The sequence below is a fragment of the Panulirus ornatus genome, chromosome 12 (genome assembly GCF_036320965.1).
Source record: "Panulirus ornatus isolate Po-2019 chromosome 12, ASM3632096v1, whole genome shotgun sequence".
Classification (NCBI taxonomy): domain Eukaryota; kingdom Metazoa; phylum Arthropoda; class Malacostraca; order Decapoda; family Palinuridae; genus Panulirus; species Panulirus ornatus.
In genome coordinates, this window is record NC_092235.1 from 68,968,063 (window position 1) to 68,984,002 (window position 15,940).

Sequence of the window (15,940 nt, forward strand, 5' to 3'; positions counted from 1 at the left end):
CAGCAAGAAGATTGGTTGGTGTTGATATTGCTGAGCACACTTACCTGCTGTGTGTGTACGACCTATCCCAAACTATCATGCCATCCACCTATCGGTAGTTAACTACATCGTTCCCTTGACATTGTACAAAATGAACCCATGTGAGCAATCTTAGGCGGTCCCATGTGGCTAGGGTGACAAACGTGAGGTCTGAGGTTGCCCCTCCCACAGTCACTGACGTCAACAAAGGTTTTGAAGCAGTTGTTGGTGCCAGATGTAACAGAAACCCCACCTCCGCACCCAGTCTTGCATAATACCTTCTACAACACATTAACAACCTTAGCTCCTTGATGGAAATAACCTGCTAGTGTTCATGAGAGTAGCGCTGGTGGCTTGATCTTAGCCGTGCCCAGCTGCGGGAACCAATGTCAAGAGATCTTGTACCATTAATTTTGGAAGCTAAGAAAATCACACGTGGTCGGCTCAGTCCTCATACCCAACGAGGACTAATAAGTGAACAACTGGATAGTGTTCTTACAACCAAGCCTGGCATTACTCTGCTTATGTACACTGATGATGAATTCTGGTTAAACTGTAAGGTCGTAGCTTTACTTAAAGCATGAACAAACTCCTTCATTGTCAGTCCAGAAAAGTTAGTTCTTGCTGCATCTCTTCCCTCAACACAAACTTTATGATATTCTCATGGCACTGACTGACTTGTCTCAGCCAAGTCTTAGCTCATGCTCCTCTCTGACTCTCGTCCAGCTCTTGCATCACTCTCCCGGGAGACTGTCCTGTGCAGGAAACTGTTCCTTCCATCATACACTCCCTGCTTACTGTAGCAGTGGCCTTCACTTCCATCATCCACTCCCTGCTTACTGTAGCAGCGGCCTTCACTTCCATCATCCACTCCCTGCTTACTGTAGCAGTGGCCTTCACTTCCATCATCCACTCCCTGCTTACTGTAGCAGCGGCCTTCACTTCCATCATCCACTCCCTGCTTACTGTAGCAGTGGCCTTCACTTCCATCATCCACTCCCTGCTTACTGTAGCAGTGGCCTTCACTTCCATCATCCACTCCCTGCTTACTGTAGCAGTGGCCTTCACTTCCATCATCCACTCCCTGCTTACTGTAGCAGTGGCCTTCACTTCCATCATCCACTCCCTGCTTACTGTAGCAGTGGCCTTCACTTCCATCATCCACTCCCTGCTTACTGTAGCAGTGGCCTTCACTTCCATCATCCACTCCCTGCTTACTGTAGCAGTGGCCTTCACTTCCATCATCCACTCCCTGCTTACTGTAGCAGTGGCCTTCACTTCCATCATACACTCCCTGCTTACTGTAGCAGCGGCCTTCACTTCCATCATCCACTCCCTGCTTACTGTAGCAGTGGCCTTCACTTCCATCATCCACTCCCTGCTTACTGTAGCAGTGGCCTTCACTTCCATCATCCACTCCCTGCTTACTGTAGCAGCGGCCTTCACTTCCATTCATGTGGATATCTTCACATGTAGGACATGAGAGTCTGGACCATTTAGTAATCTTACAAAACAGGTCTGCTAGCTTCCGAGCCTTTCCAACGGACTCGAAGTTTATGGCATAGTCCGCGCCACTCACACCGCGTTTTCTCGCAGGAAGGAAAGCGTGCGAGATGTTCAAAGACAAGGTAGACGTAGTATTATTATAAGGTGCGTTGCTCATTATTAGATGTGAGAAGCTCTGTACTGGCCTCCCCCACCTGCCCCTGGCCATGTACCCTCCATCCATACCGTCACTGTAATGCTTTATCTGCATATAATTAGACTTTTAAAGTCGTCAGATTACAAAGCATTATTATCAGCAACCCTTGCCTCCGCCGCCGCCCCAGGGGTGATATCTCTCGTGAGGTCATCTGCAGTAACCCAAGGAATCTGTCAGAGACACTTCACCCCCAGACTCTCCCCTGGGTGCTCCTTGGCTGCACCCAGGGGAAGCTTGTTCAGCCGTCTCCCTCCTCCAGCCAACACCACCAACTCTGCCATGAGAACCGCTGCTGCCAAGCCAGTTATCCCAGACGACCACTGGTGTAGCGCGTTTGACATGCACCAAGTGTGTACGTATTGCTCACAACATACAAGCAGTTATAGATGCGGTTGTTAATGAAGGCGACAGTTGGTCTTATCCGGTCAGCCAGCCCAGGAAATCTCCAAAATACCTGCTTTCCACGATGCTCTCATGACTGCCCACTTGTGTACGTCAAGAGCCAGCAGGGATACACCAGGCAAGCCTCTTACTGTTTTGTTATTGTATGTTGAGGTCACGAACCACCACCTTCACAACGTGTATGCAGGGCGGGAGTTTTACCGCCCTCTGTTTTCCGACACCTGGACACCTGTCCCTGCAGTGTGTTACCTCTGTAGACACGTTTGACACATGTCCAGGCAGAGTTCCCTGCAGCAGAATGTACTTTATGCAGTGGAGAGCACGAGACCAGATCATGCTTGCACCGGCCTCCCATGGCTGAACAGTTGCTTTCAGATACTCCCACATCAGATGTCCCAGATGCAGACAGGAAGGGTTGTGTGTATGTGACACCCTGATGGCCCTGCCTGACCTGCCTCCCCATCAGGAGGCCCCAGTGCGGTAGGCGGGTAGGAGTCTAACCCTTATCCTTCCCCTCCCCTGCCTCCCGTGGCATCTTGGCTGCTGTCGTGGACATTCAACAATACCTCTGGTGCTGGGACCTCAACAGGTGAGGTGCACAACCAAATACTAACTCGTGAGGACATGCCAGGGGAGTCGTTCCCTCACCCTTGGTGAAATCGTGAGTGGAAGAAAGATTCAGGAGGGGCGACACAGCCCCAACTCTCCGGGAAGGCCACACACTTGACAAACGTAAACAATTTTCTGACTGTAGCCACGCGAGACAGGTCCAGCTTCTGCCACGTGAGAGGATTTCACTGGTACTACTTGTATAGGTAGGCACATCTTTGGTGGGCAGATGTGCCGTTGGTATATATTTCTTGTGGGTGGTGTAAGACCCCACCCACATCCCACCCAAGGGATATCTTACAATTTTTCGTGACAAGACGTAGATAGATAGATGGGTAGATAGATATATGGATAGTTTGATAGTAACTGACATGCATACCTCCTATGTACATTTATAATGATAAGGGGATCCCCATCACACGCCACCCTCCCTTTGGGTGACCCACCACCAGTCAAAATCGACCCAGGACTCCTGTAATTCATCAGTGTCACCCGCTACCCAGCGCACACGGACCTGCTCATGTACTCTCTAGATGGTTCCCATCTTGCACATAGTAGTGTCAGTGTCACTGTAGTGCGTGATCTGTTGGATCATATTCTCTTGTTCTTATTAAGTACAGTCTGGAAACCCAGTCACATCTCCCTCATCTGATGTCACACCTTCATAATCATCATCATGTGCTGGAACTTTCATGGCTTGTTCATTGACAAATTTGGCAAGTGGTGTGTGTGTGCCAGATACAACGTTTGAGTGAGGCCATCTGTACCTACGTGTTGTGGTCATCGACGGCTTCTGTGACGGGTGTGTCCAGCGAACGCCTAGTGGGGCCCGCCTGTCACCCTCCCTCCCTCCGTTGATGGATTTGGCGCGCCTCCTCTTATCCCAGGCCATGTGCCTTTCATTTATGCTCTCATGGAAATGTTTTTTTCTATATGTGGTTAGACAAATAAAGAATTTTAAATCAGACCAAATTGGAATATGAGAATGCAGGGGTTTGCTGATGTGAATCCTGTGTGGAAGTGTGTGTAGTCAAGAGAACAGCAGGATACGCGCACGTCCCAGTGTTCATATTGTGTGACGTGTTGTGTGTGTCGCAGGAATTTATGTTCTTCACTTTCCGTGGCGAGGTTATTGAGCTGCGGGATGGGCAGGAATATGTCAGGCTTCCAACCAGTTGTCATATTATTGCCAGAGAACAGGTGTGCCTTGAGTAGTCTGGTGATGTGTGCTGCGTCGTTCAAGTCTGGTGTTGGCTCTCTGTTGCTGATGATCACTCTTTTGAATGGCAGTGTGCGGGTTGGTGAAGGGGGAGGCTTTGTGAGGCCCACGTCCGGATGTTGAATTTTCTTCTGTTCACAGTAAATTGTTTACCTGACTTTCAGTGTTACCTTGGGTGGTGCCTCTCGTCTGCTCTGTCATCGTTTGTAAGTGGTTACTCACACTTAATATTGGCTGCAGTCTTGCAGCATGACACCTGTTAGAACGCTCCTTCTCCAGCACACCTACCACCAACTTACCCACCAGTTCACATCTGGACTCCCTCCCTCCAGGGCCTTGTTTGTTGTTGTTGGTTGTTGATAATTACTCTTGGCGAGGGGTTGAATCATATTGAAGTCCATGGCTTTAATTTTAGACATTGCTAGTGACTCTTCCAGTGGACTTGCATTGACCTTGCACGGTATGTTTCTCATGTAATCCCTTATATATATATATATATATATATATATATATATATATATATATATATATATATATATTTACCATCTGTAATCATAAAGTTCATATTTCATATTTTTGTATTTCTTGTCGTAAAATCATTACCAGACCGAAATCATGAGTATCTCATCTGCCTAAGTCTTTGTGGTGATGTACGAGAGTTCTGTCTTGCCGCCACTGAAGCAGACACCCCTCTACCTCCTAGTGTACTGCATTTCAACCTGTTGTGATACTGTTGTGTACTGAGACGATAGTAATAATAATGATAGTAGTGATATACTGAGACGATAGTAGTGATGATAATGATAGTAATAGTGATTGATTTTTCTTTTTGCCATTGTGAACAAACAACATTGGACGCAAACCAGAAACAGAGAGGCTTGGCCAGCCTTTCTTTGAGTGACAGCTCCTCTGGATTGTTGTTCTGTTTGGGCCACTAAAGGGCAGGATTTAGTATAGTCAGTTGTGAACTAGACTGATTATGAGCACCACAGTCATAGATAATTGTTGTTATATTTAGATGGTACTGAAAAGAAAAATAGGTCACCAATACTGGGTCGGGTTTCGCCTTTGTCACTGTAATGTTCTCCACATTGATGGCTGGACTGTATGTATCTGGACAGAGGACTTGCTGAGTAATGGTAGTCCAGTGAGAAACAACAGATCAGATTTTCATTCAGCGCGGAGGACTTGATGGGAAGAGAAGAACTACTGCGAGTAATTCATGTGGTCACACAAGATCTCTGTTCTTTATTAAAACACCATGGGAGAGAGAGAGAGAGAGAGAGAGAGAGAGAGAGAGAGAGAGAGAGAGAGAGAGAGAGAGAGAGAGAGAGAGATGATGGTGTTGGGTTCATCATTAGCTCTGATTCTGGTGGTATGATTCACGTGGTTTTGTGCAGTGGGCCTGGCGCAGCGCTCTGTGTGACGGACGGGCCTTCCATGTCCTGCCCAGTTGATGATTGTTACCTCGGCTAGTTGATGACTCATGTCTAAGGCAATTTATGGCTGATGTCTAATGATGTCTAAGGCAGTTGATGACTGATGTCTAGGGCAGGTGATGACTGATGTCAAGGGCACTTGATGACTGATGTCAAGGGCAGTTGATGTTATGATTAAGGCATATGATGACTGGTACCTAGAGTCGTTGATGACTGCTGTGTAAGGCAGTTGATGACAGGTGCTGTGATTAGTTGATGACTGGTATTAAGGGCAACTGGTTACTGATACTTAAGGATGTCAAGGACAGTTCATGACTGGTACTTAGGGTAATTGATGAGTGGTACCAGGGGCGATGGATGACTGATGCTTGGTTAAGTAGTTGATGTGTACCTGCAGCAGGTGATGACGATCTGCAGGTAGTGGTGGGCACAGGTGACCGGCGCTGCTGCCGCTGTGGTTGAGGCTGCATGCATGGCTACACCTTGCAAGCACCAGTACCGGGGGAACCGTGAGAGACGAGACGAACCCCTCGCACGGGGCCAGACACACCTTCACTGACACCCCACAGCCATCTCTCTCTCTCTCTCTCTCTCTCTCTCTCTCTCTCTCTCTCTCTCTCTCTCTCTCTCTCTCTCTCTCTCTCTCTCGTTCATGATCAGGGAGTGGGAGAGTGTGGCACAGCGGAGGTGAGGCGTGTGGCGTGGACGGTCACAACCCAGGAGGGACAGAGAAGGAATTATCGTTTGTAGTATTGCTGGATCCTAACCTCATCATGGTGCATTATGTTATGAAAAACTTCTTTCCCCTTCAGTGTGACGCATAGCATGACGGTGACGCATACTTGGGGCGTCACACTCCCGTAATTTTGTGGTTCTGATGGAGAGAGAGAGAGAGAGAGAGAGAGAGAGAGAGAGAGAGAGAGAGAGAGAGAGAGGGGGAGGTGACCTCCACCCACTTGATGGGCGTGATGTGAATCATGGTGTGATACATGTCCAGTTGATGACAGTCATGGTGTGACACATGTCCAGTTGATGACAGTCATGGTGTGACACATGTCCAGGTGATGACAGTCACATTGTTACAGGTTGTCATGGTTTACTGTCGAACGAGATATTTCATATGTTACATAGTTGTCACATTATTTACACTGGATGAAGTTAGTAATGATGCCAGGTTGGCTGCATTAGTACATGCTAGCGCATGGTAAGCCCATACAACAGGAGCTTCTGCATGAAATTGCTGTTCTTCATTCATAAGTTCGTCATCAGCTGATGTTAGTTGTGGGGAGTGTGGGTCGAGGCTCGGCCTGACGCACTGGGAGGACGGTAAATGCTCCGAGATTCCTTTCACGCGCCAGCTGTTCATGTGTTGCAAAATTCTGAGTCTTCCTTGCTCTTGATTAGCGATGTCGGGCCGCTTTGGTAGTGTTGTGGAGGGTAGGGACACTGTGGGGCCGTTGTGGTAGTGTTGTGGAGGGTAGGGACACTGTGGGGCCGCTGTGGTAGTGTTGTGGAGGGTAGGGACACCGTGGGGCCGTTGTGGTAGTGTTGTGGAGGGTAGGGACACTGTGGGGCCGTTGTGGTAGTGTTGTGGAGGGTAGGGACACTGTGGGGCCGTTGTGGTAGTGTAGTGGAGGGTAGGGACACTGTGGGGCCGTTGTGGTAGTGTTGTGGAGGGTAGGGACACTGTGGGGCCGTTGTGGTAGTGTTGTGGAGGGTAGGGACACTGTGGGGCCGTTGTGGTAGTGTTGTGGAGGGTAGGGACACTGTGGGGCCGTTGTGGTAGTGTTGTGGAGGGTAGGGACACTGTGGGGCCGTTGTGGTAGTGTTGTGGAGGGTAGGGACACTGTGGGGCCGTTGTGGTAGTGTTGTGGAGGGTAGGGACACTGTGGGGCCGTTGTGGTAGTGCTGTGGAGGGTAGGGACACTGTGGGGCCGCTGTGGTAGTGCTGTGGAGGGTAGGGACACTGTAGGGCCGCTGTGGTAGTGTTGTGGAGGGTAGGGACACTGTGGGGCCGCTGTGGTAGTGCTGTGGAGGGTAGGGACACTGTGGGGCCGTTGTGGTAGTGCTGTGGAGGGTAGGGACACTGTGGGGCCGCTGTGGTAGTGCTGTGGAGAGTAGGGACACTGTAGGGCCGCTGTGGTACTGCTGTGGAGGGTAGGGACACTGTAGGGCCGTTGTGGTAGTGCTGTGGAAGGGAGGGACACTGTGGGGCCGCTGTGGTAGTGCTGTGGAGGGTAGGGACACTGTGGGGCCGTTGTGGTAGTGCTGTGGAGGGTAGGGACACTGTGGGGCCGCTGTGGTAGTGCTGTGGAGAGTAGGGACACTGTAGGGGCCGCTGTGGTAGTGCTGTGGAGGGTAGGGACACTGTAGGGCCGTTGTGGTAGTGCTGTGGAAGGGAGGGACACTGTGGGGCCGCTGTGGTAGTGCTGTGGAGGGTAGGGACACTGTGGGGCCGTTGTGGTAGTGCTGTGGAGGGTAGGGACACTGTGGGGCCGCTGTGGTAGTGCTGTGGAGAGTAGGGACACTGTAGGGCCGCTGTGGTACTGCTGTGGAGGGTAGGGACACTGTAGGGCCGTTGTGGTAGTGCTGTGGAAGGGAGGGACACTGTGGGGCCGCTGTGGTAGTGCTGTGGAGGGTAGGGACACTGTGGGGCCGTTGTGGTAGTGCTGTGGAGGGTAGGGACACTGTGGGGCCGCTGTGGTAGTGCTGTGGAGAGTAGGGACACTGTGGGGCCGTTGTGGTAGTGCTGTGGAGTGTAGGGACACTGTAGGGCAGCTGTGGTGTGCTGTGTGGGGTTGTGAGTGTGAAGGGTTGTGATGAATTTAGCTGGTGTTATGATAATGTCAAACCTGAGAAGCGTAAGTGGGCACACGGTGTCTGGATGACCTGACGATAGAGAGATGATTATCACAAATATGGAGGTGTGATGATAACGTGATGATTGATATGCTGGTCATGTTCTCACCAAGGTGGCTGCCACATCGCTGTGCAGCACCTTTCCGGGGGGTTCTGCTTCACCAGTAGTGGCTCACTGGTGCCATCACGGCTTCCTTTCCCAGACTGGTACATGTCGCCCGTGGTTGACCGGGTCTTGTGTGTTATAATCGAAGGTGCTGAGCCAGTCTTCTCAGTGTGAAAGTAGTGGAGAGAGAGAGAGAGAGAGAGAGAGAGGTGAGAGGGGTAAGCTAAGTGAGTGAGAACATTGTTAATAGTGGTGTGGGGGGAGGGGGGGCGTATAACGGGAGGGAACCTCATTATAAAGGAGGACACGGGAAGGAGAGTGGGGCCTTCTTTGTGAGAGATGGCAGAGGTACACCCGCCATCTTTGCCTCGTATAATTGTCCTTTTTTTCGTTGTGTGTCGGGTTATTATCATGGGCCAGCAGGTGGGCGAGGTGATGGTTGACGCTTTGTTACAACGCCGGGCGGGGGAAATTATGATGAGAAATGAGGGAATAAGAACAAAGAGGAAAGTATCAGGGAATAATGAGGAGTGAGTTATCTCTTATTTCCTCTGGCGAGTCATGATGCGGGGTGGTTAAAGATATCAGAGGCATGGTAAAATAGCAAGCAGAGGGTTGCTCTTGTGGACTCCTGCTGCAGTCCCTCGTGGTGTAGCGCTCTCTTTATATCCGTAATCCCACTGTGGTGTTGGTGTGGGAAGCCAGGTGTTGTGGTGAGGCTTAAGTGTTGGTGTGGTAGTGGTGGCGGCGAGGCCAGATGGTGTGGGGACCGATGCCTGCCACCAGCCGTGGGTTGTGGTGGAGGGCGGCAGGTGTACCGTGATGGTATACAGGTACCCAGGCTGCAGGGCTTGTCATAGGCAACAGTGTATGGTGGTGGTATAGGAAATTATGGGTCATCAGTGGTCCAGTAAATTGTCCAGAAGCTAGTCAGGTAACAGACGCCTGATGGTCCATGATGAAGTTATCTACTGTAAGACAGAGTAACACGATTCTGTTGTGTATATATGAAATCTTGATAGTAGAGCGGAAGGCTCGCTGCATCACCAACAGGCAAACGACTATGGAGGAACACGGGCAATGCACAGGAAGTATGTGACTTGGAGATATACAATGAAGGGAGGAATGGCATGCATATTGCAGCCACCAGTTTCTCCAGGGCAGGAGGAATTCTGTCGCTTCTCTGGGAAGATAAGACAATTATTATTATTATTATTTATTATTATTATTATATTATTATTGATAAAGGCGTGACTAAGGATATTTGATGTCATTAAAGTACTTCTGACGCTATATTTTGAAAAAGATATATATATATATATATATATATATATATATATATATATATATATATATATATATATATATATATATATATTATCCCTGGAGATAGGGGATTAAGAATACTTCCAACGTATTCCCTGCGTGTCGTAGAAGGCGACTAAAAGGGGAGGGAGCGGGGGGCTGGAAATCCTCCCCTCTCGTTTTTTTTTTTAATTTTCCAAAAGAAGGAACAGAGGGGGGCCAGGTGAGGATATTCCACAAAGGCCCAGTCCTCTGTTCTTAACGCTACCTCGCTAACGCGGGAAATGGCGAATAGTTTAAAAGAAAAAAAAATATATATATATATATATATATATATATATATATATATATATATATATATACATATATATATATATTTATTTTATATTTTTTTTTATTTTGCTTTGTCGCTGTCTCCCGCGTTTGCGAGGTAGCGCAAGGAAACAGACGAAAGAAATGGCCAAACCCACCCCCATACACATGTATATACACACACGTCCACACGCAAATATACATGCCTATACATCTTAATGTACACATATATATTACACACACAGACACATACATATATACCCATGCACACAATTCACACTGTCTGCCTTTATTCATTCCCACCGCCACCTCGCCACACATGGAATACCATCCCCCTCCCCCCTCATGTGTGCGGGGTAGCGCTAGGAAAAGACAACAAAGGCCTCATTCGTTCACACTCAGTCCCTAGCTGTCATGCAATAATGCCCGAAACCACAGCTCCCTTTCCACATCCAGTCCCCACACAGCTTTCCATGGTTTACCCCAGACGCTTCACATGCCCTGATTCAATCCATTGAGAGCCCGTCAACCCCGGTATACCACATCGATCTAATTCACTCTATTCCTTGCCCGCCTTTCACCCTCCTGCATGTTCAGGCCCCGATCACTCAAAATCTTTTTCACTCCTTCTTTCCACCTCCAATTTGGTCTCCCACTCCTCCTCGTTCCCTCCACCTCCGACACATATATCCTCTTGGCCAATCTTTCCTCACTCATTCTGTCCATGTGCCCAAACCATTTCAAAACACCCTCTTCTGCTCTCTCAACAACGCTCTTTTTATTTCCACACATCTCTCTTACCCTTACATTACTTATTCGATCAAACCACCTCACACCACACATTGTCCTCAAACATCTCATTTCCAGCACATCCATCCTCCTGCGCACAACTCTATCCATAGCCCACGCCTCGCAACCATACAACATTGTTGGAACCACTATTCCTTGAAACATACCCATTTTTGCTTTCCGAGATAATATATATATATATATATATATATATATATATATATATATATATATATATATATATTTTTTTTTTTTTTTTTTTTTTTTTTCATACTATTCGCCGTTTCCCGCGATAGCGAGGTAGCGTTAAGAACAGAGGATTGGGCCTTTTTTGGAATATCCTCACCTGGCCCCCTCTGTTCCTTCTTTTGGAAAAAAAAAAAAAAAAAAAAAAAGAGAGGGGAGGATTTCCAGCCCCCCGCTCCCTCCCCTTTTAGTCGCCTTCTACGACACGCAGGGAATACGTGGGAAGTATTCTTAATCCCCTATCCCCAGGGATAATATATATATATATATATATATATATATATATATATATATATATAGTATTGGAAAGGATCACAATTTTGCGCGTGATCAAGTATATTCCTACGAGTCCACGGGGAAAATGTTTACCAAATGGCGACCTAGCTATGTCTCTTCGTTGTATATCAACTTGCTGTTATATTTCTCTCTTGTGTCTCCCCTGATGATGTGATTATTACACGAAAGTGCACATGGGAACTTATCGTGTTTCATTTTCACTTTATACATCTTTCCTTCACACCATTATTTCAGGTGTAACCTTCCCCATGGTGAAGACATTAGCTGGAGTCGTCCATATCATTTAGCGTTGCAATTCTTGTAAGATTTGGAAAACCTTTTTTTTCTTCAAGAAAATGTTGTTAGATTGTGTTTCTCTTTATAAGGCATAGTTCTGAGTTATTGTTTTCCTTTATTCTAGCGTTTCACATTTCTGTGATGAGTTATCAAAAATGAACCTCGTATTCTGTTTGTGGTATGACTTGCTGCTGGAAAGAGCAATTACTTTATCTGTACTGTAGCTTTATAGCTTTATCTGTACTGTAGCTTTATAGTTCTTGCTGTGAAAGATAACAACATTGTTTACACAAGTATATACAGGTCAGTGTGGCATTTTTGTATTCCAGGTATCTCCCCTCTGATGAGGCTTTAGCACATATATATTGGTGTTTGGTTTGGCTAGAGATGACCTGGGGAAGGGAGATGGGTAAAGATGACAGTGGTGAAGGAGGTTGGGGGGAGGTGACCGTGGAGGAGGAGGTGGGGATAGGGGAGAGAAAGATTTTGGGGAGAGATGGCCTGAGCTGGCCACACGTAGCCCCCCTCCCCCCTCCCTCGTTCCCCTGCTTCTCTCGCTCCTTTTTTGCATCTTCGAACATGTTATGGCCCTAACACCTCGGGGGGGGGGGGGGGGGGGGGCGCCGCCGCCGCAGGTACTTCACTTGCTGGGTGTTGCCCCCCGCCCCTGGGGGCTCTGTCCAGCTGGTACCTTGTGTACGTTTTTTCTCGCATGTGTTGCACTTTCTGCCAGTGGTGTATGTGTGTATATATGTCTATGTATGTATGTATGCATGTTTATAAGTTTGTAGCCTGACACTGTATGAGACGTGCCTGTTGCTAGGCCTCGCCACAACCGTACACATTCATTCTATATCATATATACCATCATGTTTCTACCCGCGGAACATTTGACTTGTTAATAACAGGTGTTTCTTTTCAATTGTCAAACAGTTGTTAAGACCGTATATCTTTGTATTTATAATTGTTTTCCCTGATAGGAAGCCAGTCCAAACTTAAGCCATTTTCACGAATCCTTCATTGGTAATGTGGTTCACATTTTCCTCTGTCATATGGTGAGTTAGTTGACACGCTGCTAACCTGCCTCTGTGGCTGGGTCATCACTGAGTACGGGTCAGCCTGGCTGCGTTCGGTAAACTTTGACTTTTATGTTTTGGTCCAACTTACTCTCATGCACAACATAATGCCACATTTGTCCATCTAGCTCTCATGCACAACATAATACCACATTTTTTCAACTTGCTCTCATGCATAATGCCATATTTGTCCAGTTGCTCTCATGCACAACACAAGCTAACACCACATATGTTTTAATACGTGTGTGTGTTTGTATGTCTCATACTGTGTTATCAGCTGCTATTAATTTGGTGTTATTCAGTCAACATTCCCATAGCCTTGTGACACTTACACTGCTTCACGTGGACTGACCCTTTCTTTTACGTATTGCCCCATCCCAGCACATATCTTCCCAATCATGATGAACTCTGGATGCTCCGTCAGCCTTCACAAAAACCTGAGCCTACCGGGTCAAGCAGTCTGCCGGAAAATTATGGTTACAGGTAAGGAAGGTAAGGATGTGTGTGTGTGTGTGTGTGTGTGTGTAGAGCTCATGTGGTGAAGGGTGTAGCGTGAGGCTGGTCCCGTCCCCCCAGCGGCAGGAGGAGCAGGGTTGGGAGCAGCGGTGCGTGCAGGGCGAGGGGGCGGCGTGAGTCACCCGCGGGACCAGCACCTCAACCTGCCTGCTCTGCCGCCCTCCCACTTCATGTCTGGGGCCCGCCAGCTACACCTTCTCTACATCATCATTTGTCCAGGACATCAATATTGTCTTATCCATTGCAATAATAGTAATTGCATTACTACTAATACTAATACTATTACTAATAATGATAGTAAATAGTTAATAATTGCTCTGAGTACAATATTTTATGTGGCTTGTTGCTTTGTTATATTTGCTTTTGAGAGGGTGGAAAACCAGTTTTATGAATAGTTTAAAGTGAATTGGATGAATTGTTTTTAGAGGATGCTGAGTGATTCTCTTTCTTGTCCTAATCAGGCATTTTTTTTTAAGACAGTAAGGACAACTGAAGCCCTAATCAAGGTCATTTCATTAACAAAGGGGATAAGAGTGAGTGCTCAAATTACAGAGGTATAAGTTTGTTGAGTATTCCTGGTAAATTATATGGGAGGGTATTGATTGAGAGGATGAAGGCATGTACAGAGCATCAGATTGGGGAAGAGCAGTGTGGTTTCAGAAGTGGTAGAGGATGTGTGGATCAGGTGTTTGCTTTGAAGAATGTGAGAAATACTTAGAAAAGCAAATGGATTTGTATGTAGCATTTATGGATCTGGAGAAGGCATATAATAGAGTTGATAGAGATGCTCTGTGGAAGGTATTAAGAATATATGGTGTGGGAGGCAAGTTGTTAGAAGCAGTGAAAAGTTTTTATCGAGGATGTAAGGTGTGTGTACGTGTAGGAAGAGAGGAAAGTGATTGGTTCTCAGTGAATGTAGGTTTGCGGCAGGGGTGTGTGATGTCTCCATGGTTGTTTAATTTGTTTATGGATTGGGTTGTTAGGGAGGTGAATGCAAGAGTTTTGGAAAGAGGGGCAAGTATGAAGTCTGTTGGGGATGAGAGAGCTTGGGAAGTGAGTCAGTTGTTGTTCGCTGATGATACAGCGCTGATGGCTGATTCATGTGAGACACTGCAGAAGCTGGTGACTGATTTTGGTAAAGTGTGTGAAAGAAGAAAGTTAAGAGTAAATGTGAATAAGAGCAAGGTTATTAGGTACAGTAGGGTTGAGGGTCAAGTCAATTGAGAGGTAAGTTTGAATGGAGCAAAACTGGAGGAAGTAAAGTGTTTTAGATATCTGGGAGTGGATCTGGCAGCGGATGGAACCATGGAAGCGGAAGTGGATCATAGGGTGGGGGAGGGGGCAAAAATCCTGGGAGCCTTGAAGAATGTGTGGAAGTCGAGAACATTATCTCGGAAAGCAAAAATGGGTATGTTTGAAGGAATAGTGGTTCCAACAATGTTGTATGGTTGCGAGGCGTGGACTATGGATAGAGTTGTGCGCAGGAGGATGGATGTGCTGGAAATGAGATGTTTGAGGACAATGTGTGGTGTGAGGTGGTTTGATCGAGTAAGTAACGTAAGGGTAAGAGAGATGTGTGGAAATAAAAAGAGCGTGGTTGAGAGAGCAGAAGAGGGTGTTTTGAAATGGTTTGGGCACATGGAGAGAATGAGTGAGGAAAGATTGACCAAGAGGATATATGTGTCGGAGGTGGAGGGAACGAGGAGAAGTGGGACACTAAATTGCATGTTCAGGCCCCGATCACACAAAATCTTTTTCACTCCATCTTTCCACCTCCAATTTGGTCTCCCAAATTGGAGATAATGTTCTCGACTTCCACACATTCTTCAAGGCTCCCAGGATTTTTGCCCCCTCCCCCACCCTATGATCCACTTCCGCTTCCATGGTTCCATCCGCTGCCAGATCCACTCCCAGATATCTAAAACACTTTACTTCCTCCAGATTTGCTCCATTCAAACTTACCTCTCAATTGACTTGACCCTCAACCCTACTGTACCTAATAACCTTGCTCTTATTCACATTTACTCTTAACTTTCTTCTTTCACACACTTTACCAAACTCAGTCACCAGCTTCTGCAGTTTCTCACATGAATCAGCCACCAGCGCTGTATCATCAGCGAACAACAACTGACTCACTTCCCAAGCTCTCTCATCCCCAACAGACTTCATACTTGCCCCTCTTTCCAAAACTCTTGTATTTACCTCCCTAACAACCCCATCCATAAACAAATTAAACAACCATGGAGACATCACACACCCCTGCCGCAAACCTACATTCACTGAGAACCAATCACTTTCCTCTCTTCCTACATGTACACATGCCTTACATCCTTGATAAAAACTTTTCACTGCTTCTAACAACTTGCCTCCCACACCATATATTTTTAATACCTTCCACAGAGCATCTCTATCAACTCTATCATATGCCTTCTCCAGATCCATAAATGCTACATACAAATCCATTTGCTTTTCTAAGTATTTTTCACATACATTCTTCAAAGCAAACACCTGATCCACACATCCTCTACCACTTCTGAAACCACACTGCTCTTCCCCAATCTGATGCTCTGTACATGCCTTCACCCTCTCAATCAATACCCTCCCATATAATTTACCAGGAATACTCAACAAACTTATACCTCTGTAATTTGAGCACTCACTCTTATCCCCTTTGCATTTGTACAATGGCACTATGCACGCATTCCACCAATCCTCAGGCACCTCACCATGAGTCATACATACATTAAATAACCTTACCAACCACATGCA

At 47.0% G+C, this 15,940-nt stretch overlaps 1 protein-coding gene across 31 annotated transcripts in view; it reads left to right on the top strand.

The window, feature by feature from the left end:
* hts (adducin 1-like protein hts) overlaps nt 1-15,940 on the top strand; it is a 250,350-nt gene that overhangs the window by 91,688 nt on the left and 142,722 nt on the right. The window lies entirely within an intron of this gene.